This window comes from Passer montanus, unplaced genomic scaffold (assembly GCF_014805655.1).
Source record: "Passer montanus isolate IOZ18808 unplaced genomic scaffold, ASM1480565v1 scaffold32, whole genome shotgun sequence".
NCBI classification, from domain to species: Eukaryota; Metazoa; Chordata; class Aves; order Passeriformes; family Passeridae; genus Passer; species Passer montanus.
The window spans coordinates 5,876,051-5,901,125 of NW_024367930.1; the positions used below are offsets into that span (position 1 = coordinate 5,876,051).

General features: G+C 40.5%; 1 long non-coding RNA gene across 1 annotated transcript; it reads left to right on the forward strand.

The window, feature by feature from the left end:
• The first annotated feature begins 2,886 nt into the window (after positions 1 to 2,886).
• On the forward strand, positions 2,887 to 22,536 carry LOC120505032. The gene is made up of 3 exons (XR_005628162.1): positions 2,887 to 2,998; positions 19,284 to 19,505; positions 22,069 to 22,536. It is a non-coding gene; the product is annotated as an uncharacterized LOC120505032 (long non-coding RNA).
• Positions 22,537 to 25,075: the final 2,539 nt, after the last annotated feature.

The window sequence follows — 25,075 nt, forward strand, 5'->3', positions numbered from 1 at the left end:
TTCCTTGCTATGTTTTTACAGTGCTACTTCAAAAATCTCTCCTTAAAGAAGGCTAAAAATCAAATACAACTCATAACTTTTAAATTCACTTATGGTCTTAATGGAGGCTGGTGTCCTTTCCTTCAGTGATTCTCCCCAAGACCTTAGGAGGGGGATGAAATTGAAGGATGTTCATGTATTTGCTTTTGTCTTTCTGTTGTTTCTGCCAGCTCTACAACACATTGCAACTCTTGCTGGTGGTTCTCTGCTGATGGCTTGTGAGAGGGCTGGCAGCTCCAAATGATGCTCTGGTATGAGGTTTGAAGGGGACAACAAAAAGGGTTCTTTTTAACCTTTGCTCTGAGATTTCTGGTCTATGTGGGACTATTTTCTAAGGCCTGAAGAGCTGGATGTTTTCTCTCTTTCTTTCTAAAATGTGGTTAAATTTCCCATGGGGACTACCTGAAGTAAAAAGCCTGAAGAGACAAAAGTCTTTGAATATTTGGAAATGGTAAGCCCTGGCATGGTGTTGGATGCTCGGGTGGGTGGATAGTACTATAATCACACACAAGTTTCTCTTAATGTGTTTTCATACTGCTAGCACTGCTAAAAAGCTGTTCTTTATTTTGTGATACTTAATGTACTCATAGAGCCTTTGATATGGGGCATTTTGGCAGATTAACATGGACTTAGAGCAGTTTAGCTGTTCTTAGGTGCAGTATGTTCACTGAGCCGGAAATACTTTGCTGGAAAAGTGTACATGGAAGACAGGAAAGCATTCTTAATATCTTTAAGTTACATGTGATTAAAAAGAGTTTGAAAAGCCTTGGAAAAGAGAATTTGCACCTTCTAAACACCAGAACAGGTAGAAGTACCGGGTCAGTTCTGGGAACTTGAATTTTAATCCCAAAGAAAGCAGGTTGAGGGGTGCAGCTGCAAACAACCCACCTTGGTTGTTCCCAATCAGTGCCTATGGCAAACAAACAGCACAAACTGCTGCAGCCACCTCTGTAATGGGAGTCCCGTGGACAGATCAGGAAGGTGGCCTTTTCCCTCGAGCCCAGCTCTAAGAAGAATTGAGCTCCATTTTGTTTGGGATCTTTCTTACTGGAGACCACCATCAGCAAATAAGAAGCACCAGGTGGAGGCAATGCCCCCACCAGGACCACACCAGCCCCTCAGCACCTGCTCTCACCCTGGGTCTCCTACCCCTGACCATGCTCCAGGAGCCTGTGTGTGTGGCAGGCACATGATAATTTGAGTCTTGCTGGGCTTTGCACAGCTCTGGCTGCAGGGCTGGTGCCAGCCTGCTTGCCCTGTTAGACCCAGCCTGCGTGTGCAGTGATGGATACTCAGGAGCTGCCAGCCCCTCTGAAAGCCATCTGCTGCCCACTTGCTGAAATAGCAAGTGTTGCAGCCCAGACTAGTTGAGATCACAAGCTCCCCTCAGGAATTCTTTGTGGATGAAGTCTAACAGGGTAAATGAAATCCCCCTCTGAGAAGAGATCCAGGAAAAGGAGGTGGGAATAGGTGCTGCCTTTCTCCTACCTACAGAATGTCAGTGCCTCTAACTCAGGCTGCTTGTAAAGAGTCTGGAAGCCACCAGTCTCCTTTGCATTTGCTTTGCAGCTCACAGAATTCTTATGGAGTTGCACACATATCTTCTTATCTTATTGATAACTTACTTTTCCCTGGTGACCAAATAGTTTTGGCGCTGGAGCTGGCTGTTCTCAGGCAGTCCATGTCCTGGCCATGGAAGCAGTGCAGGATTTGTCCCCAGCTCAGGGAATCTCTTTTTCACAATGCTAACTTTGTGAGCTGAAGAATTTAGGAGGAAAAGGGCTAGTTTCTTCATTTATGGCCACTGATGACTGTGGGAGCCTTTCCAGGCTTGTATTTGCCACCCACTTCCCCAGTGGGAAGCCAGAAGCAGCAAGAGGAATCTATTTCCCACTGTTTAGCTGTATTTATTTTCCACTGCCTGCCTCTCTGCCTGCAGTACTGCAGACGTTCCCAAAGCACCTGAAGTCATTTATTTTCTACCTCTGCCTGTGGCAGTGGTATTGCACCCTAGAAGGTTTTGCTTGAGGCCTTCTGGGCTTGCTCTAGGCATGTGAGAAAATAAATAGACTTAGGAACAGCATGTGTTAAATCCATGGTGGGTGTCTAGACTGCCAAGGTTTGTATACGTTTTCACTTTTAATAAGTGTACATAGATATATCGCCAAATATCTGGTAGACAAACATACTCTAGATGCTGCAAACTTGCTGTTGGTATGGTCCTCTCAGGAGCCATTTGAACAGCACCAGCTTCCCTTTATAAACACTAACATTTCTTTAAAAACTTAAAGGAGTTTTGATGGTCTCCATTTAATTAGGAAAATCTTTGCTACATTTGTTGTGTTTTATGAGCTTTCCTGGGTCATCCAGAGTCCTCTGTGGATTAGGAGGACGCTCTGTCTTTGCCAGGGCTGTTCAGGTCTTACCGCTCTGAACCGAGCTGTGCATGCACAGTCCAGGGTTCAGGGGTTTGGGTGAGAACAGCCGAGGAAAGGGGCCAGTTGGCAGCTTTTTGTTGAAAAATTATGAGGTTTGGCATGATAAAATGGCTACAGGCTTCAAAAGTAATAGGACTTTCATTCTTGTCTACGATTATAAATGGCTGGGAGTCAAGATGGGTCCATTTATTTCCACAGCTGGCTGCTTAGCAAGTGCCTGGTTCATGCTTTGAATAACTTGTGTTTTCCCACCCTTCTGATGGTCTTTTGCAGATGCACCTCCACTTACATCACATTTCCATCACCTGTGCTCCTTTAGCCCAGGTGGGACCACTAATTTGATTTCTTCACCTTCACTGGCAGATTTCTTGTCTGCTGGCTCAGTCACATAAAAAAAGCAGAAAAGCTGCTGGCTTAAAGGTGGGGCAGGTGAGCAGGGCTGCTGTTCCTGGTTTGTAGCCAATTGAACCCCTAACCCTGAGCCTCCAACTGGGGAAAACGTGAGGAAGGAACACGAGAGGGTAAGCCAAATCAGTTTTTTCTTTTATTTCACTTCGTCACTTTCCCTCATTCCCCTACATCTTGCTAGCAAATACACCTGCTGCTTGTCTGACAGCTGGCTAAGGCTGAAGCTGGAAAAGAGCTCATGAGATATTCAAAATTTCTGCAATTTGAGCTCCAGTGTACCTTCCCTACTTACCACAGGGGAGACAAATCCTCTTACCCAGCTGTTCCAGCAGCAAAGCTGGAAATGAGGAAATGAGCTCTCTGTGACCCCCTGGTCACTGTGGGAGCTCTGGGGATTGTGCCTGGCCCTCTGCTTTACAGGTGTTTTCTGGAACTTTACTGGGACCTGCAGGGTCATCCTGGGTACCCTGGCACTGAAAGGATCCACCCTGTTTAGCAAAGTCATATAAGGTGACAAAATTAAATTGAGTGATTGATACAGTTTGAAGTTACAGATGAAAAGGCGAACTTTTCATTAAAAAATTATTTTTTTTCTATGGTGCTGCTGACCCCTGCTTGCTCTCCAAGTAATCCTCTGGTGGTCTGTGCTCACAGGGCTCATAGGAAAGCTTCTCTTTCTATTGAGGAGAGGGTGGAGGAGGAGAAAAGTCTAAAAAGAATTTGGTCTTCTTTTCCCCCATGAAATTGAAAGACATTAAGTTTTCTGGAATAGCATGTCAATTTGTTCTTGCTGTGGAATAAGACCAGTGCTACACAAAAATGAGGCTATTTGGGTACAAAATGAATGCAAACCAGTGTCTCATTCCAATGCAAGCTGGAATGGCTGAGCAAGAAACACAAAGCATCTGGTTTGTGTTTGACAGAAGCAACAAGAAACTTTAAAAAATGAAACTTCTTTGCTCTTTTTCTGAAGTTACTCAGAAAGTTAAAAATTAAAAATAACAAATGATTCTTAAGAATTTTCATTCCTGGGAGTTTATAAATACCTTAGGTATTTTTGTTTTGGACTGTGCTTGACATTCACATAACCCTGTGTGGAAGGTGTATATATAAGATAAGTAGCTCTAAAATGCCTCTTTGAAAATTTTTATAGGCTTTTGAGCAGGCTCTGCAGTATAATTGACATTATGGCTTCTATCCCTTTCTTAAAATTTAAAAGTGAAACATAAGAAACTGATTTCTCCAGTGTACTCCCCCAGGTCACAGTCTGAATACGGCTGTTTGTTAGCAGTGTGAGCTTTTAAAAAAGGTACCTTCTCAGGAGGTGAGAAAAGGTGCTCCATGAACTTTGCAGCCCCTCTGGTGAGGCTGCACTTGAGCCAGCTGTTCCCCAGGTTATGCCAAGGCAGATACAGGGATGAATCATAAAGTTTGTCTCCAGGAAAAAGCAGATTTCTTAAACAAGAATGGTATCATTGAGACCTTTGAAATCTCTGGGTTGCTCACCTTGAATGAGGTTACTGTCTGAGGGCAGCCATGCACCTAGAAGGAAAACTAACTCAGTAAGGCAGTTTTTCAGAATTTTCTAAGATTGGGCATTTATCTGCTATTTAGTTGGCACCCATCAGGATAGCAACTAATTGAAGCCAAAGGGACCAATCATGGTGCAAGATACTGGGCAATGTGAGTAATGAGAATATTATTTGGCCTTTAATTAGTCATTTAGAGTTCACTTCAGAACTGGAGAGCTTAGGTTGGATTCACTGCTCCTGCACATGGGTTCCTTGTGGATTAATTTGTGACTCCCACAGAAGGGGGCTGGTGACTGCAGAACTGCTGATATCTGCAGGTGTTTGCACCACTTTCTTACCCATGCCATTCATCACTGGAGAAACTGGGAATTTTCTCCTCTTTTGTCACAAAATATCTGTGGTCTCTCAGGTGTCTCAAATCTTGTGGATTTCTCTAGGTGCCAGCTAAATTACAGGAGCTTTGCTGCAGGATAACAAGCCTGGCTACCTTCCAGCTGGTTGCTTTGCTGGTTGTCCGGCTGTTAACCTGACCAGGAAAGTGCTATGGATGGATGTCTGTCACAACACAGTGTTTGTTTTTCCTTACCTTGCTGTAAATATATTTGATTAGTGTTGAACAGCTGAAGTCTGTGAGAATTAAATTACTTGATTGTTGTCCATTAACATCTGTGCAGGAAAACTGGTTTTAATAAGGATTGCAGAATATTCTAAGTTGGAAGCAATCCACAAGGATCATCAAGCCTAACTCTGTGAAGAGGGATGGATGGAACTTTCTTTTTTCCTATTCCCTGCTGGATTTCTTTTAGGAATATATTTTCCTGGAAACTTTTTTTTTTGTTTGTTTGTTTTACCTCTCCTGTAATTTCCTGTATACTTTAACAGGAAGAATGACTACTGTGGTGGTTGCTGCTGAAAAATTTAGGATGAGCAGATAGGATAAGTGATAAATTTTGGTGTACCCTTAGCATGTGTCCTTTGAGGTCTGACTTTTTTCCTGTGTTCTGGCTATTTGCAATTTGTTGTGGATTGATGCTATGGCATTGCCTCTGGTCATTAGATTTGACGTTGTTGTGAATTTAGAGAGGTGTTTTTGTGTTAATCAGCATCTCTGTTTCTTTATTAAGGTCATATGTGCTCCCCTGCTGCCTAAAAGCTCCCCTTGAACTTATACTAGGATCTTTTCTTGGCCTTGTCACCTTGTTTCTGTTTGTGCTTGGCTTGAGCAATTATCTGTGTTGCAGTGAGTAACATATCATTTGCTGAATCCTGCCAGGATAAAACCAGTCTCCTATTGTTCACTGGCTTTTTTTTTTGTTTTGTTTTGTTTTTTGTAATAAGCTGGATTCTGTAGCATCTGCTTGGTGAAATGAATTCTTCACTGAAAAATGGTTTTCAGCAATACATCTATCTACCCCAGTACTGAAAGACAATCTCATAATGACAAGGGTGCACATGTTTTAGCAGTGGTCCCTTTAGAAAGTGTGACCAAGGTTGAGGAATCCATGTTGGTACTTCTGGTCTGCTGATTGCTATCAGTGAACCATCAATGGGATGCGGTCTTAACTGAGTTAGAAGTGGAAACCGCTTCAAAGGAGAACTGCTGTTACACCTACAGTGAAATTTAGAGCTCAATGTCCTGCAAAAGGCAGGAAAAAACTCTTTTTTTAAAGTTTATTCCACCTATCAAGCTGGAGGAGTGGCAACTTGTGTCAATGCTGTGCTGAAGCACAACAGCAGCAATCAACTTCAATATGATTGCTGCAAGATCTGCTTGCTTCCACCAAAGTTGATTTCTAACAGAGCCTCCAGTATGGACTACCAGGCCTAAGGCTGGTGGGGAAGTTGCTGAGGGGAGATGGGCAAAGCAAAATGCATTTTTGTCTTATCTGGTACAGAAACACTAAAGGTTTAGATGCTGTCTAGATCCTTACCCTGTAAAAAAAAAAAAGTCACAGCAGCACAGGAGTAGATCCTCACCCAGCTCCAATTTACGAAACTTCTCTCAGTCCCCAGCTCCTCCTGTCTAAAGCTGCTGAAGAGTTTCAGAAGGATGTTTAACTACTGTTCTTCCTATTAAAATGGGCAGGAAAATGAACCACAAATAGTCATACACTTTATCAGTTAGCAGATTAAGGCTGTAAAAAGAATTATGGCCACCTGTCCTCAGTAGTTTTGTGGTTGTTGCATTTATTGAACCTATTTCTCTTTGCTGAAACATAGATCTGAGTATACAACTTTTCATGCTGCTGGTTAACATGGGCAAAGCAGAGAGTTTAAAAATCACCTTTTTGTGGAGTGAATATTTTCAGCCCTCCATTCTTTCACTTTTCTGCTTTTTCACACTGTTCTCTGAGCTGTGAAAGCTTTTAATTTCTCTGTGTTTGGCTGTCACCCCTGAGGACGTGACTCATCAGTGAAGGGATGGACACCAAATTTGTGTTCTGCAGTTTCTTTGTAGGGACACATCTGTCCTGAGGCAGTTCTGCTTTTTAAGTAGCAGGGGATTTTAGTGAGTAGAAGAAAGGTGTTTTTGACTAGGAATGATAAAGGTTATCTAGTCAAGGCTTCTAAGAAAAATGCTCCCCTAAATTCCTTCCATTGTATGTTAATAGGGTTTTGTGTCAGAGTGTGGTCTGTGGAAGCTGCACAAAAAGATGAGGACATCCTAGAGGGCCTTCTTCCCTGTATAGTTCTGAGTTTGGAAGGGCCACTTCTCTACTTTTGAGCATAATCCCAGAAAGACTCAGATAATCTTATTGATAGTACAGACAAAATCAGTGGGGGGTACCTGGGCTCTGGCACAGAGTGACACAGAGAGCTCCCCACAACATTTTATCCTGTGCAGCCATTTTTTCTTTCCTTTCTCCTTTAGGCTGCTTCCACTGTCATGGTGTTGGGATACTCCAGGGAATTTTACAACTTTGGCGAGTTTGTGCTGGCTAAATTAACAGCTAGCCCACCTGGGGCACAGGTGGTTGTGATTTATTGGACACCACTTGGAACAAAGTCACAAAATTTTGCTGGTGGACAAATCCAAATCCCTTCAGAGTGCTCAGTCTTGCCTGTGAAAAGGCCATAGTTGTGTTGAGCTAGCTGGAAATACTGACGAATTTACTTAAAAAAATTTTTTTTTGGCTTTATAATATTGGTCCAATCCCAAGGAAAGCAAAAAGACCTTTCTCCAAATAAATCAGTTCTACTAATTGGCAAGGAGGACTCTGTCACATCAGAAATAGTTCTGGTCCTAGGGGATTTGCAGCTGGCCTGATGGATGCAGTTAGAAGCGAATGAAAACCAGGAGTGTTGGACTGGAGAACAATCATGAGGTGGCTGCACAATGCAGTGACTTTTTCAGGTTTTCAGACCTCGGAAGGGGCTTACCAGCAATGAATCTAGAAGCACCTTGCTCATGTGTAATTGAGATCAGTGTGACTGAACGTGTGGAATTGATATAGTAAAGCTGCAGTGTTGAGTCTTACTCATAATGTTTGTTTTGGTTTTTTTTGAGTGATGGTGTGTGGAGCAGAGAAGCATTTTGAAATATCCCTAACCTCCAGACCCTTTTGTTACCAGTTCTTTCAACAAAAATATATAATGTTTCTCAAGCTCTCTCACTACAGATGAGGAAATTGTTGTGGGTTTGGTTTTTCTTTTTTCTAGTAAAGGTAACAAGAGGTGTATAGGAATCTAACTTTTTAAGTCCATGAATTTGAAGCAAATGAATGTGTTTTATCCAGTTTCTTATGGTTTTAATCTCAACAGGTTTTGATAATATAAGAACAGGGGATGGACAGGTTGTTGTGATGGACACTTTAATCTTTCCTCCTGCTAAGATATGTTCTCTACTCTAGAGAACTGAGAAGGATAAATTGCCTTTTTAATACTGAAAAATAGTAACACTGAGGGAGGGGAACTTAAGAAAATGTTACATCTTAATTGATATTACATCTTAATAGCATTTCTCTGCTGAGATGCACAAATCTGGTTCATCCTTGAAGTTTGCTGTTTACTAAGTCTCTCCACGCCACAATAACTGTTTCCTTGTCCCTTAGTAGATTGGTGACATCTTCTGTGGTTCAGCAATGATCGTACAACAGCTTCATGATGGGACTTTTTTGTCCATGTTTATTATATGACCAAAGCAACCAGCAGGCAAAGTATCTGTCTGCCCCTTCTGTGACTTTAGGCAAACTCGTAATGTAAATAATGTCTTAATACAAAGACAGGGAGGTTCGATAATCCCCTTAGTCCTTTACAAGGGAGTTAGCTGTGTTTCTTCTTGCTTCAGCCTCTTTGACTGAATAGAAAGGGAATAATAGGGGAACAAATTGAAAATATGCAACTTGACTTAATCACAAAAGTGTAGGACTGGCAGTGACACTTGAAATGTTTATTACACTCAGCCCTTCATTTTGCCTTGGGAAGAGACAGGTCCTTGTCAAGAACTTCTTACTGTGTCTTACTTCTCTAGGACGCAGGGCAGGCTTTCATCAGATTTTCAAGCTGATCTGACATAAGAGAAATTAAAAGTCCTACAGCCAGCCACTTGATGACCAAGCAGCCAGCCTACACATGCCACAGCTTGAGAGTACAAGGGTGTATATTATCTGAGAAGATCTAACATGGGAACAGAGAATGAAATCTAGTCTAGACTGGACATCAGGTCAATATTTCCCAGCAGTGAGGTCTAACAGATTGCAGAATACCACTGAGTGAACAGTACCAGAATGCTGATACATATGGCCTCTGTGTGAGTGTTCAAAACCAAAACCCAGCATACGGCCCTATAAAGGGCAGTGCCTTTATAGGAACCATGGCAGTGCCATCAGAGCCATAGAGCATAGGGAAAATGATCCCAGTCAGAGGAAAGAGGGTGCTAACACTGTGGTGTTGCATGCAAGGGGTGGTGTGGGCATCTGAACTACTTTCTGTAATACTGGGTCACTAGTGACACCAGCACTAATGCTGCTGTGACACCAGAAAGGACGACTGGACTCTGGATTTTAACAGCAGCCTGTGTATGCCTTCTGCAATTGTTTTACATGAGCCTGGAAAGGCAGGCATGGAGAAATTCCTTTCAAAGGGCAAAAGGGGGTCGTTTGACATTTCTCAGTAAGCTTGATAGGTGGAATAAACTTAAATATCCCCTTCAATTTTGTTAGGATAAATTCCATTTGCATGTTACACCATTATTAGCAGACACAATGGGACAAACATTGCTATCCTGTTAATTATAGGCATGTTAATGATATATATTTCTGCAGTCAAATAGCATTGCAAGTCTATTTCCTGTCTTAATTTTGTGCTGTGCTGTTTGAAATGTTAATGAAGCCAGAATTCTCAAAGGTCATCCTCTGAATGCATTTTCTTTTTTTCTTGTTTTGTTTCAGAACAATTTAAATGAGGTTTTGTACCTAATGTTGCTAACAATGTTAACTTTCCTGTTTAATTAATGAAAGTGTGGGAACATCTCTGCCCTGGTCAGTGAGTTAAATGAGAAAAAACCTCTTTAAACTATTCCTTGCTGTTTTCTTTCCATGACATGTATCCTGTCCCTCCACTTTCCCCCAGGACCCCCTACTACTTTCTTTTCATGGGCTGTGTGAAAGAATGGTTAAAAAAATGAAAAAAACCCTTCACAACCCAAAAAACCAACAGAAAAGTGCAAATTTAGCAGAACTGAGCATTGTGTTTTCCAAGGAGCCATTAATCATCCTTGGAAAGTTTTGATTCTTCACAAACAATAGAGGAAAGGACTGATAATTGCTGTTTTCAGCTAATTGACAGAATTGTGTCATGAAACAGGGAGAATTTCTGAATTACCTTTACTAATGACACTTGAAGGTTATTTTAAACTTTCAATTGCTACCAAATTGAGAGACTGTCCCTTGTCTGTGCTCATCATTAAACCCAGTAGGTGAGTTTCATTTGTTTTTAATACTATTAGATGACAGGTAAGTGGTAATAATAAAGGATGTTTCTATCAACTCAGTTTAATATTATGAACTAGATCCTGATTCACCTTCTGCAATCTTTCTGTGGGTTTCACTGAAAAGTAGATGGAGGCTCATCAGTATTTGCTGGTGGAAGCCTACTCTGACCTCTTGGGAACAAAACTGTTGATATAGGTAGAACACATGACAGAAGGTGGGACACAAGTGACTGGATACAAGTCTCTGCTTGGGGTATGGGAGAAGTTTCTCTTTGACTACCTTGCCTTCCTGGGTGCCCTTATACAAAATATAACAGGCTCTGGAATCAGGACAGGGACTTGAAGAGGTGAGTGATGCTGGTGTCTGGAGCACAAGTCTGATGAAGAGTGGCTGGGAATTCTTTGCCTGGAGGAAAGGAGGCTCAGGGGAGACCACATTGCTCTCTACAGCTGCCTGGAAGGAGGTTGCAAGGTTGGGATTGGCCTCTTCTCATAAGTAACAGCCAGCAATAGGACAAGGGGAAATGGCCTCAGCCTGTACCTCAGATGTGATTTAGATTATATGTTAGGAAAATTTTTTTCACAGAAAGGATTATCAAACATTGGAACAGGCTGCCCAGGGAAGTGGTTGAATCACCATCCCTGGAGGTATTCAAAAGATGTGTAGATGTGGCACTTAAAGACATGATTAGTGAACTACTTGGCAGTACTGGGTTAACAGCTGGACTTGATGTTAAATGTCTTTTCCAGCCTACTCAATTCTGTGATTCTATCCTAGAGGAGTTGGTGAGATCAGGTCAGCTTAACGCCCACTTCATGGCCATGTCCCAAAGAAAAAAATGTTGTCATAGGTGGCTCCTTTCTGAAGGGAAGACAAGATCCAATCTGCCAACCAGACTCACCTTTCAGGGAAGTATTCTTTGGGATTCTAGTTAAAGACTTTGCCAGGAAATTTCCTAGACTGGTATGTTCCTCAGATTATTTTTATCTGTTACTGCTTTTTTGCGTGCCTACCAATGAAGTTACACCGAGAAGTCCAAGAGAGACCAAAAGAGATTTCAGGGCTGTGGGGAGATTGGTGAAGTGATCAGAAGCATAGCTGGTATTTTCCTTTATCTCTCCCAGCTGTTGGGAATGACACCAGGTATATTCAGCTTATCCATATCAGCCTCTGAAACTGGTGTTGCTGGCAGAATTTGTAGGTTTTTGATCATGGGAAACATCTGACTTGCATGTTGTAATGGAAGTCTGTAGGTTACTCAGCCAGGATGATGACACCAATGTATTGTTCTATAAGGAATTAAAGGATATCTGTAGATCAGGTACCCTTATCCTTATGGGAGACTTCAGTTTCTCAGATTTTAACTGGGACTGTGATAAAACAAATGTGCACAAGTCCAGGAAACTCCCAAAGCATGTTGAGTTGCATATGCTTTTGATATGAGTTCTGAGGGAGCGGACTAGAAAAGGTAGCTTCCTAAACCTATCGTTTGTCAATGGAGAGGGTCTCATGGGTGAAATGATAACTGGTGGCTCTCTTGGCTATAGTCATAATGAAATACTTGATTTTAAAAGCTTTGACATGAGAAAAACTCTCCGCAGGGTTGCCACCATGGGTTTTGGAAGGGCAGGCTTCCAAAAGCTGATTAGGCTTAGGCTGCTTGAAAAACTAGTCAGTAAGGTCCCCATAGAACCTGGTTTCAAGGGTAGTGGGGTGCTGGTTGCATTTTAAGAACCATCTTTAAGAGTGCAGGAACAGGCAACTGCAATGTGTCACATGTTAAAGAAGGTCAGAAGCCTGGCTTGGCTGAACAGAGATCTCCTGGATCTTTGGCAGAATATGAAAGTGTACATGTTTTGGAAGCAAGTTCAGACTATGTGGGAGGACTACCAGAGATGCTGTTCACTAGTGCAGGCAGTACATTTGTATGGCCAGAGCTCAACTAGAGTTGAAGCTTACCAGTAGTGTGGTGGATAATGAAAAACTTTTCAAATTATGTTAACAATAAAAGGACCCCTAAACTAAATATTGGCCTGTTACTTGATGAAGTTGGTCACCTCACAAATATGGATGAAAATAAAGCAAGGGATGTTTAATGCCTTCTTTGTCTTGGCCCTTAACACCTGTGATGGTACACTGAGAGGCCTGGGTAAGAGGATTCCAGCTGGGGGAATGATAAACTCCCAGCTGACTTTAAAATGGTATAGGATTTGCTGCTGTAACTGAATGCCCATAAATCTATGGAACCCAATGGGATTCATCCCAGATTACTGGAAGTGCAGTTCAATGATACTGTGAGACCTCTCTGATATTTGGCAACAGTCTTAGCAATCTGGAGATGTCCTAGTTGACTGCAAACAGAAAATGTTGTCCCTGTTTTCAAGAAGGGTGAGAAAGAGGACCCTGACAATTACAGGCCTGTCAACCTCCCTTTGGTGCCTGAGAAAATTATGGAAAAGTTTATTCTGGGAGTTACTGAAAACACCACTTGAAAGACAATGCCGTCATTGGTCAAACCCAACATGTTCACAAGGGGAAAGCCATGCTTTGCTAATTTAATATCCTTTTTATATCTATGTTATCCTTCTAGTGGACAGAAAGAAGTGGATGTGGTTTTTTTTATTGTTTTTTTTTTTTTTTCTATTTTTAACAAGTCTTTGATTATATCTCTCATATTATCTTGCTGGACAAAATGTCTAGCATACAACCAGATACATATGCATATGTTGGGTGAACAACTGGCTGAATAGTTGGGCTTGAGGAATTTAGAAAATTGGATAGCATCTGGCTGGCAGCCAGTCACTAATGGTGTTCCCCAGGGCTTCATTTTAGGGCCATTTTTCTCACGCTTCAGTGCACTGTAAGTATGCTGATAATACTAAATTAGGAGAAGCTGTTGATTCCCTTGAGGGTAGAGATTCCTTACAGAGAGATCTTGATAGATTGGAGAGCTGGGCAATCACCAACTATATGAAATTTAACAAGAACAAATGGCCATTTCTGCACCTGGGAGCGAGAAATTCTAGATGTGCCTATAGATGAGGAAAGAAGAGGCTTCAATTAAGCCCTTCAGACAAGGATCTTGGGGGTTTGGTTGATGACAAGCTCCATATAAACCAATAATGTGTCTTGGTGGCCCAAAGGACCACTTCAACTCTATCCTGGGATTTGCTAAGCACAATATAGCTAACAGATAGAAATAAGTGATATATCTCAACGTTGGTGCAACCTCACCTAGAAGTGCTATGTCCAGCTTTAGGCTTCATTGTATAAGAAAGAGTATAAAATATCAGAATATGTCCAAAGACAGGCGACAAAGATGGGGAAAGAACTAGAGGGTGTGATTTAGGTTCTGGGGTTAACTAAGCTGATCTAAATTTGTTCAGCTTAGAAAAGAGGAGGCTGGGAGGTGACCCCACTGCTATCCAGAATTTAGTCATGATAGGGAGCAGAGAGGGAGGAAGGTGCTGATCTCTTCTTTCTGGTGTCCAGTAACAGCAAATGGCTTAAAGCTGTGTCAGAAGAAGTTCAGGTTGGATATTAGGATAAAGTTTTTTCACTGAGAGGATGGTCAAGTACTGGAATAGGCTCCTTAGGGAAGTGATCATGGCTCTAAACCTCCTGCTGTTCAAGAAGCATTGGGAGAATGCTCTTGGATTTAGAGCTTAACTTGTATGTTGCCCTGCATGGAGCTGTACTCAATGATGCCTATGGGTTCTTTCTATCATTCAGAACTGTAGCCCGACTCCAAGTTTTTTAAATCTCTGATATGGTGGGCTGAAGAAGAAAATGGCTGAAATGGTAATATGCAGATTTTGGTCTTTACTGGGTTAATCAAAACTGGAGTGAAGGAAAAGAGCTCAGGGTTTTAATGAGGTCTTTTTTTGTTATGCTTGAGTGTACCCATAAATATATGCAGGTGAGGTAAGCCTGAGACCTTTTGAAGTAAGCTTGTTATTTTTTCTTGTAATTTAGATATCATGATCAAACTGCATGTAGCGGGGCAGCATGCAGGTGGAATTTTACCTGCTTCTAATATGAACAATCCAGAGTTTACTTCTTGTTTCTTTTGTGAAGGTGACTTTGGTCCACTTCTTACATTTCTCATTTCACTACTGAGATTGACAATGTTTTTTACTTTCACTGCCTAGAGCTGGAGAGTTCCTCAAATATTGCTTTTATCACATGTGCTTCCACCCACATTTTTCTTGTTAGAGCACTTCAAGGGCAGTTTTCCAGGCTGGAGACTCAGTTGTCATTCAGGTGCAGAGGACACTTAATCAAGCTTCTGAGTGGGGTTCAGTGTGTGCCCAACATGCAACCATTGCACAGGCACTGCTGCTTTGTCCCTGTGTGGAAGGTGGGGAAATATTTACCCTGTGGCCAAGAGAGGAGATCTTTGTGGGAAGAAGTCTGTATTATTTGTAGCTCAAGAACATGCACTAGCTTAAAACCAGGGTTGTTACCCTGCAACCCTCTAATTTAATGCAATTGCAGAGGTTGGGGACCTCTTAAAATAATAGTGCAAACAAAAGCTGGGTTTTGCTAATGCCAGCTACAGGCAAGGTCATTTTCTGAGGATGGCATTACTGGAAAAATTAAGCGAGAGTGCCGTTGGACTTGGCAAAGCTCAAGGGACAGGTTTGTGGGAATACTTGTCCATTGACTGCAACAGCAGAGCTGCCCTAGATCCATTTCCTGATGCTGCAGGGGAGAAAGGCTCTTTTTCTCACTACTTCTTGCTGAGGTTTTCAGGCAGCAATTGATGCAAAGGCTGATCTCAGCTTAATTTGCAACAGAAAACAGACCAAAAAACCTACAGGCAGAGATTGTCCTCTATTAAATGTTAAATGAAAATGAGGGTTTGGAAGAACATAGGCTGGTGTATGTCTTAGACAAAAGTTTCTTATGCTTTTGCTCACAAAATACAGAGCAGTATTCTTCCCTTCCCTCTCCAACACCTAAAAAAAAGGAAAAAGGCAACCACCCCTGTCCCCCAAAGTGTGAAGAAAAGGATACACTGAAGCACGGTTGTATAGTGAGGGGAGTCCCTGGACCAAACTACTGGGCTCTGCCATCTCCTACACCCCTGTTTTGGGAGATCAAGCAGTTTAGTGATGTGTGTGCTAGCCACACTGTGTTATTATCCAGCTGGGAATTCTTTTATCATTATAGATTTAATCACAAAGTCTGGCCTTGTACCCAAAGCACCAGCACATCCATCAAGATGGATTTTGCTCTCTATGGCTTTTTATTTTATTTTCTTGAAATAAAGACTGTATATTTGGTTTCATATTAGAAATCAGCTTTGAGAGAAGATGGATGTTTTTAGCAGATCTTGGTATTTTATGATATTTACAAGGTGTAGAAAAAAAAAGTGACAATATCTTTTCCCAAGTAGCCCAAATAGTTAAGCAAGAGTTCTTTGTAGTTCCCTTGGAAAAAAAAATGTTTTTTTGTGAAGTAATTATGGATTTTCATGAGCAGTCCTTGCTAATCAGGTTTAATGACACTAAAACCAAATCACTTTATAGTTATTTTCCAAGACTGTGTTGGAGACATGCTGCATTAACCCAAAGAACAAAGCATAGAGATGACAACAAGAGTAAAAAGAGAAAAGGAAACAGTAGAGAAGCAGAATCACTTGTAGCTCTATGTCCTGCACAATGAGAATAGCACAGCACTAAAGGAGCAGCAGTGGCAAAATTAATGATAGGTTACATTGTCCTTGAATCTTCTGGGAATCTACGGCACCCTGGAAAAATATTTGCTCTTAATTTTATCATCTTTATTGCAAAGTCTAGTGGATTTAGCTAACAGAAAACCTTGTAATGTTGGGTTGCATTATTTTAGTATAATGCGTTACTGTTTTTTTCTTGTTAAGCTTAACCTTCAGTTATAAATCAGTAATAATGAAGTCAGTTTCAAAAAAAAAGGGTTGTTCTGACCCCCCCAAAAACTCTCAAAACTCTGGAGGTAATAAAATTTTCATATTTTTTCTCCTGGCTGGATAATAATTTTGCAAAGCCTGTCCATACAGGCTGTGCTTTAGAGTGTTGGTAGGAATTTCACTGAGCTGAGCAAGGGGTATGATCATGTTGGAAGTATCTTAACATTCATACATGGAGCAGACTTTTGCATATACGAATCTTCTTAGTCCTGGGAAGAAAACAAGACAACACACTGACATGTTTATATCAATTTTGCTATTTTGTTGTGTGCACTTATTACTTAAAAAATCCATCCTTGTCATTCCTAATATGTACTGTGGGGCATAACATAAGTTACCTTGTGAATTTCCCTCTGCTATAATTTTGCTTTCTAAGCTCCATAAAACACCATGAGCACTTTGCCTGTAATTAGTATGTGAGTTATTTGTGGTAGTGTAAAGCATTAACTGACTTGTAACTGTTGTCTCTTGGCACTATGCAAGTGGGTTGTGGTCTAGGATATTCTCTCACAAATGGGGTTGTGGTCTAGGATATCATCAATCTTTTCTTTGTGGTTCAGAAAAGGAATCCATTTTCTTTGATAAAAGACCCATTGGTCTTTGTGATCTATAAATCATTCTTTTCAAAGAAACCCTTTGAAATACCAATGCAAGGCAGTCTCACAGACTATCACTTTATAGATTTTTCTTAGGATGGGAGATAATCCTTGTGCCTATCAAAAAAGAAGGTCTGTACTATTTTTCACTGAATTTTGCAACTTTAGAAGAAGCTCTCTAAAGGCCTAATATTGCCATCTCTAATCTTGTGCCCTGCATGAAGTTAGAGCTTTTTTGTGAAGACAGCATTTCTGTAATGCCCAAGTATGGGATGACTGAATTATAACCAGGATCATATAAGACAGCATTTTTACAGCATTGAAAATCCTTAGCCTCCTAATGAGGAACATTAGTGTCTTGTGTGTGTGCTTTTTTTTGGTGTTGTGTGTGTGTGGTTTTTTGTCTTTTTTTTTTTGGTTTTATTTTCCATCCCTATAAAACTCCTTTAGAGACCCTTCTGAATTAGCCTTTTTATCAGAGGCATCCCATGCAACTAATTTTGAACATATCTTACATTCTGTGAGAAAATACTTGGTATTATCTGAACTAGTTCTGGTTTTACCTGCCTGTCTAAAGACCATAAACCAGTTTTTGATAACTGCATGGTCTTTGTAGAAACAGCTGTAGAGGAAGTGGCCAGATGTGTCAATGTCATTATGCACCACACTCCTGCAGATAGAGCGTGTGGTGTGCTGGGTCTCCTGCTTTTGTTCTTTGTTTTTATTCTAAATGCATTCATATTTCACATTAGTGTCTTGTGTGTGCTTTTTTTTTGGTTGTGTGGGGGTGTGTGTCTGTGTTTTTTTGTCTTTTTTTTGTGGTTTTATTTTCCATCCCTATAAAACTCCTTTAGAGACCCTTCTGAATTAGCCCTTGTCTTGGTTTGAAAAGACAGGAGTCTGTGAAGGAAGGCAAAAACATAAAAGAGTTTTATTACTCTGTGAAGAACAGGAACTTTTCTTAATCTAATTTGAAAATTTCATCCACAACTTTTGGGAAAATGCCACACAGTGCAAAAATAACTGAAAAAATCAGCAGGGGAGACAGCAAAGCAGTCATAGGGTGGCTGCCTTTCTGTGGTATAAGAAATGAGCAGCACTTAGATGTGCAGAGTTTATAATTTCTTAGAGGCCTTCAAGAACCTGCTGTACAAACTAAATAATAATAAACAATGTAGCTCTTTGACATAAATAATCCTTTCTGTTTTTAATCTACTGGTTTAATTCCTGCGGTGGCATATGTTTGCAGTATTTATTTCAAGGTACTGTTATTGAGCTCTACTGTGCAAAGGAAATGGATTTATCTGCATGAAACTACAATGTTGGAGGGGCATTATGTGGCTGTATTTACAGTTTTCTTCTGTTTAGTGATTATACTGTATCTTTATTTTTTTCTCCTCCCTCAATTTATCTTTTGGCTGGCTCAGACCAGCAGGATATTTGGTGTGGGCTGTGAAACAGATTTAAGAAGCCAGAGGTACTTTTAATTCAGTCCTAACTTCTTCACTCCATAATCTGCCTGTGAAAATAATATCATATTTCTCTCTTTGATTATATCCTTGCAACAAAGCTATTAAAAAAAATCTGTACTTTAAACATTTCTAAAGAAATAAGAACATTTATTGGAAGAGTGGAGAAGGGTGGTACAAACCTACTGAAATTGCATCCTTAGTAAAGCTGAACACCATAGTCCTAAAGGGTGAGAAAGGAACCAAGATTTGGGTCTAGCTGAAGGCAACCCAGGAGGGGTGGGGTGTTATGGCAAACATTTTTCTTAGCCTATATTTCCTGCTGTGAGGAAAATGTGACTATTGAAGGCTTTTTCAAAGAGCAGGGCCTTCACCATACAGTTGCTCGTCTAAAACTGTGTAACAAGCAGCAAGAAACCCCTTAGTTCTGGCTCTAGGATGAGAGAATAAAGAGAAAAATCACAGTTCTATTTCTGTTCACTTGTCCTTCACGACATTAGAAACGGGGCGGTTGTTTTTTAGATTTCAGTAAGTCAATTATTTCTTTGCTTTTTATTTGGCTTGTATTATGGGTGGTGTCAAGGTAACCAACAACTACCAAAGATTGGTGCTGCTCCCATCAGTTTGCTCATCCTTAAAAAAGGGAACTGAACTGCTTTTGTGAGACCCAGCATCCTGAGCTGATCCTCCAGAAGATCCAGAGCAACCAGCTGCAAGGGCTGGCTCAGCAGGTGGTTCCTGGGACCTGAGAGGAAGATGAGTTTTCTGGTGCTTGGCAAAGAAAAAACAAATGTCCTTGGCCTGCAGCAGGATGTTGGGGAAGGGGTTTGAATTCAAGAGTGGTCTTAAATTTACCTTTAAGGCACCCCTTTGCCTTTCCTTATGGAGCTAAGGTGCTAGTTTATTTCTTTCCTCCAGTTAAGAGTGCCCTGCAGAATTTCTGTGGAAATCTACTGGCTTCAGCTTCCTGTTTGACTGCCATAAACAAGGAAATGCATATCCTCCTTGCCAGTTTTTCAGCAGAACCAACGTGCTTGTTCCTGAGCAGCTGGGTGAATTGGATTTTGGAAGGATGCTTTGTGTCTTTGAAGTCTTTTCTGGCTAAATACCATTAATCTTCAGAGTGATTCAGTTCTTAAGGTAATTTGTGGCTTTCTTCTTTTCTTTAAATCCGTTAAAGGCATGATATGGAAAAACTTCTTTGCTCCAAGATAATCCAGTACAATTAGAACAGTGTCACTCAACTTAGCAAAGTCCTTTATGCATGTTTTTTCCGGTCTTGTTAAAATTTAAATCCATGGTAGATAGGAAAAGGTGTGATTTATTGTTCATTTATCCTCTTTCCCCACACACTCTATTCCTGAAACTATTTAGCACTTTTTGGTTTTGTGACTGTGATATTGAGCACAGTTACTTGTATAAGGGGGTTTTGCTAGGGTGTCTAGTGTTGGTGTTCCCCATTCCTACAGTGAAGGAGACATATTGGAGTGAGATATTAATATGGTGTGGTGATGGACCATGAGACATCCTGGGAAGACTGAAGGACATGGGATGGTTTAGCCATGAGGTGGCCAAGGTGGGGAGCCAGGGATTTGTTTGCAGCCTTTCCATCTCCGAATGGGGGGCTGTAGGGAAAATGGGGTTTTCTCAGTTACACAGTTAAAGAATAAGAGGCAGTGGGCAGAAATAACTGCATTGGTAGTTCGTATGGTGTTAAGAGCAAATTCTTCACAAAAAAGGGTGCCCAAGCACAGGAACCAGGCCCAGGGCAGCTGTGGACTTTCTAACCCCCATAACTTTCAATTCTTCATGGGTGGAGGCTCTGAGAAACTTGGTGTAATTTTGAGCAGGGGATGGGCCTAGATGATCTGCAGATGTCTCTTTCAACCCATGTTTTTCTACGATTATCAAAATAATGATTTTTTTTTTCTTTTAAATAGGCTAGCTGCAGTGTTATTTTCAGGTAATGTGTTGTCTTTGCAGGTTTACCTGCTGGGAATCCTGCTCCTCCCACAGGAGAAGTTGAATGTGGCTTTTTGATCTCTGAACTTCAACTTGAGCTGTGTCTTTCCAGGCTCTGTGAAATAGGTTGCTCTTATTTCCAGTGCCTGGGATGATAAACTGGCTTTTCTCTGCTTCAGTACTTCTTCTTGTTGTGGAAAATTTTATTGCCCAGATACAGCTTCTGTCTTCCTTCTGCAAATACCTTAGTTTGGTGGAAGGCTGACTGAGATGTCATGGGACACTGTTCCCTTTTTCTTTCTGATCACTTCAAATTTTATTAATTTGAGTTAATACATTTAAAAGGCTTTATTGAATTAGAATGTGTGTTACTAAATGTGACATTCTCTCATGCCTTGTGTAACCATGCTGTTCAGTAAATTTTAATAGCTATTTTGCCATTTTTGTTTATAGAAGATATAAAAGTATTTAAGACAGCTCTGAGTTAGCAGCATATCTATTTTCTTAGTATTTGATGCGCTTTGGTTTCCTTATTCTTTGGACTTGTCTGTTATTCTTGAAAGGCTTCTTTAAGCATCAGACTCTCTTCTTCTATGCATGTAATGATAAAATCATCTTCTAGTTTTTTCAAGGATTTGACTGACTTTTTCACTACTCGATTCATGGATAGTTTTGTTTGTAGCCTGCCAGATCCATAATAATTCCTTGTTTGTGTAGCTTGCATTCTTTGTCAGAAGTTGCAATTTCTTACAAATTGCTGAATAACTGCATACAGTGTTCTGCTCACTTTGTTTGTGCTTTTTTCCTAAAAGCTTCCACCATTCCTTTTTTGCCATATCTACTCTCTGTTCCAAGTTCAGTTTTCTGACTTTGAAGTCTTTGGTATTCCAGTTATCCCATGTGAAGTCTCCCACAAGCCTGATCTTGCCTAGGGAATATGTTTCCAGGACTTAATGAGTTATCTTTCACCTCACAGTCTCCTAGGAGGAACTTTCCCTCTATCTTCATGACAGGGGGTGGTGATGGGGAAGGGCACCTGCCTAGATTGCTCACTTGCCAAAAGGATTTAATAGAAAGCTGTTATTTGCAGACATTTCTCCTGCTGTGTTTGAAGGACAGAGGATGGCAATTGAGCTTTTTCAGGAGCCTGGGAGGGCAGTTTAAAAGTGTGCAGTCACGCAAAATCCTCTCTGGGGACAGAAGGCAGGTCTATAGAAATGTCTTCATGGTCCAGTCTAATTCTCATTCTTAGTGGAATAAAAGTGTCAGACTTCATGTTCTGAAAACTCTAATTTTGGTTTGATGAAATATTGGGAAATGTTTAATAACCATTCTAAATGCCAAGCTAAATGTTCTTCCTAGGTGCTTTGAGCTTAGAAATATTTTTGTCATTTTGATTGTCCTAACTCGAAATCCATTTCAATGCTCCTGGGAGTTCAGGAATGGCTGTAAAATTCCAGATGCATGGTCCATCTCACAGTTTTTCCAGGAGTTCAGGGAAAAATACAAAGTTACGTGTAAACCAATAGTGAACTGCTGCTGGTTCAGTTCACATCATCAGATGGTATTACATCCTTAACACTTTTAAACGGTTACCATGTGTGCTTACATCACCTTTTCTGTTAATCTTGACCTAAACCCTCCAAGGTGAGGCTTTTCACAGCTCAACCATGAGTTTATTAAGGCTTTATTTGTAGATTATAATTGAAGTTTTCAAAAATATGTAATCATATTGTTACAGATGTGCACCTGAGGTAATGGAGATCTTTAGAGAGAACCTGTCAGTGAAGCAGAGAACTAAGGAGCAGGACATCAGTAATCCATCAAAGGACTGAGCATAAGCTGTTGAAGACTTGTATGGCTCTGTACAAGGAGACCAAGTGTCTGGGAAAATTCAGTGTAACGTCTCTAGATGACAGCCCATTATTTGAGCTGCATCTCTAGCACTGCCAACCACTGGAGTTTGTGAGCATGTTTTTGCTGTGGAAAAAATAACGAGCCAAATATACAATGTATTGTAGATGACAATTAATAAAACCATCATACTGATAACATACACTGGATGTAGCCCAGTTTGGGTTCTTTGGATTGAAAGAGTTGCGGTGCCCTGGGTACAATTTCTAGCTGTCCCTTTACCAATGATGTAACATGTTTACTATTTGCCAAATGTTAACGATATAAGCTCAATATTACAACTTGATCAGCTAAAGTTGACAGAATAAGATTCTTTGAAAGAGCTGGGATAAGAAATGTCTTTAAGAGAGGTAACAAAATCAGTGGGTGATCAGTTGTATTCTGTTAACAGATTTTTTTTTTAATTTAAAACTTATTGCTTTTTAATATTTTACAGCCACATTTTCTTAAGGGAAAATTATTATTTAAGCACCAGCTCTATTTACTCATAGAAGTGTATACTTACTCAAAGAAGTGTATACTTCTTTCCCCTCTTAATTTTTTTGGTAGAGGGAAGCATCTTTCAGCTGACGGAGAACTTTTCTAATATGACATTTTAGGAAAGAAGCTTAATTTTTTTTCTCGTATGCACAGTGGGGAATGCTGACATTTAAGCCAGTAGAACTGCTCTGATGCTAAAATCCTTTATATATATTAGGAATGAAGTTAAAGGAAACTTTTTCACTTGCTTGGATCAAACCAATTCCCTGGGTTTAGACCCCTTTTCTACTTTGCTTTACGTATCATAGTCCTACAATCCAGCTTTGCTATCTGAGAAATTTCTGGAGCTCTTGCAGATTTTGTTTCAAGAAACTTTTCTCCAGTCTGAGTGGGTGTTTCTTATAGACTTCCAATTATATTCACAAATAACTTGTCTGCATGTATATGCCCCCACTGGCTCTGTGCCTCAGCATACACCATAGTATTACAGATGAATTCATTAAAATGCTTAGGAATTCATTGCTGACATTTGTTCTGTTTAATTGAAATAATTTCTTCACCTATTAAAGTTAGCTTTTATGACACATCTAAACTTTGGAACATTCTCTTTTAAATTATTTATAAAGCCTACAAGTTATTTCTTAATTTCCTGTTTAGTTGTCCCAGATTGTGTTTTTATGAGAGTTTGTAGCTGTATAAGAGCATGCCCTTCATCTTAAAAATGCTGCCTAATGTCTAGATTCCTAGGAAATGCATCTTCTGTGGGCCATAGGATGAATGTACAACAAAACAGCTCTGTTAAAATGCAGAGAACATAGTGATGTTTTTTTTGCAACAGAGGTAACTTTAATGAGTTTGTGTCTCTTTGTGGAGTAACCTGTCTACTGCTGCAAGTAGCCCGGCATCTGGAGCTGCCTAAATGAGGATTTCTTTGTAACTCAGCTACATTGCAATGACAGAAAATGCAGGACATCTTCTGTCTTCACTTCAGCTTGTTCCAATTTACTGAAAACATGGAGGTTTTTGTGGCTGAACCTAAGCTTGGCTGCGTGAACTTACTGATATATAGGCCTGCTTTACCTTGAAACATCCATTCTGTCAGTCTGTAATTGAGCTAGAACAGAGAAAGAAAGGAGGGTAAGGGTTTATTGACAGAACAGCATGTTCTGTGTTCACAGGCTTCAGCTCAGGCTTGTATTATCAAGTGAAACATTGCTTCCCCAGCATATATCTGCTCTCTGGCTGTCTTAATCATTTTGCATTCTAACCTCTAACAGTGCCTCCGTTGTGCCAGTAGCAGCAGGGTCACTCTGTAAATGAGTCTGAAGAAACATATCTTATTTTGTTGCGTTTGAAGGGGAAGCATAAAAGACACTACTGCAGCATTAATAGGTTTTGCCTGAGTGCAGAAAAGCCCAAAGAGTTGTGTTTTTACATATGTGAGTATTTCCCTAGATTGCTACCTCTGTAAAGATATGAGGAAGAACAACCTGGTTGAGCTCGTCTCCCTGTGGGAGTCCTCTGCTCCTGAGACAGGCAAGGGCTCAGTTTTCTCACGTGGAGAGGCTTTTTTTCCTCCCTGACTTTTTAAACTTTATTTGTCCATCCAGCCACTTGAGAGGGCAGAGATAGCGTTGATGTGATCTGCAAGGCTGAGTCCTCAGATCTCCAGACCTCTCTTTTTGCTCACCTTGAGGCGTGCACCTCTCTGGACCCCTGGATTGAGGCTTGTGTTTTCACTTGCAGTGCTGAAGTTCTCTCAGTTTTTGGAACTTTGTTCTTTCTAAACAGGAGCACTAATTTTTTTGGTAGTGTTATAATTGATGATCAGTGTTGGCACTAATACCTTTGCTGTGGGGCTGCATGGGGAACTTCAGCAATACCACAGGGTTGTTAAATGCAATGAAAAGCAGCAGTGTCTTCTAAAACAAAAAATAACTTGCAGGAGTTCCTGTGGAGATGTCTGCTTTCTTGTAAGTGCTGAGAATTAGTGTTCATAAAAATATCTTAGTACTAATAGTCCTGTAGGTTCTTTTGAAATATAATGTTTAATTTTTTCCCATATTCCCTGAAAAGTTTTTAATGTTGCCTCCTACACTTCTTTCAATGAACAAAGTCTCAGATTTATTAATGCATAATGTGTCCCAGAAATCAGTTTAACTGATTCTCATCCATCAGTCAGCATCACTTCTTTTTCCTATTATTTGGCAGAACAGGTTTCTTTGAAGCTGCTTTTTGCAGACTCTGGATGATATTTCTGCCTAACTTTTCTGAAGAAGAGAGAGAGCCTATCAGCTTAATTTTCTAAGGCAGGAGGGTGCATTAGTAAGACAAAACTACTTTTCATATGAACA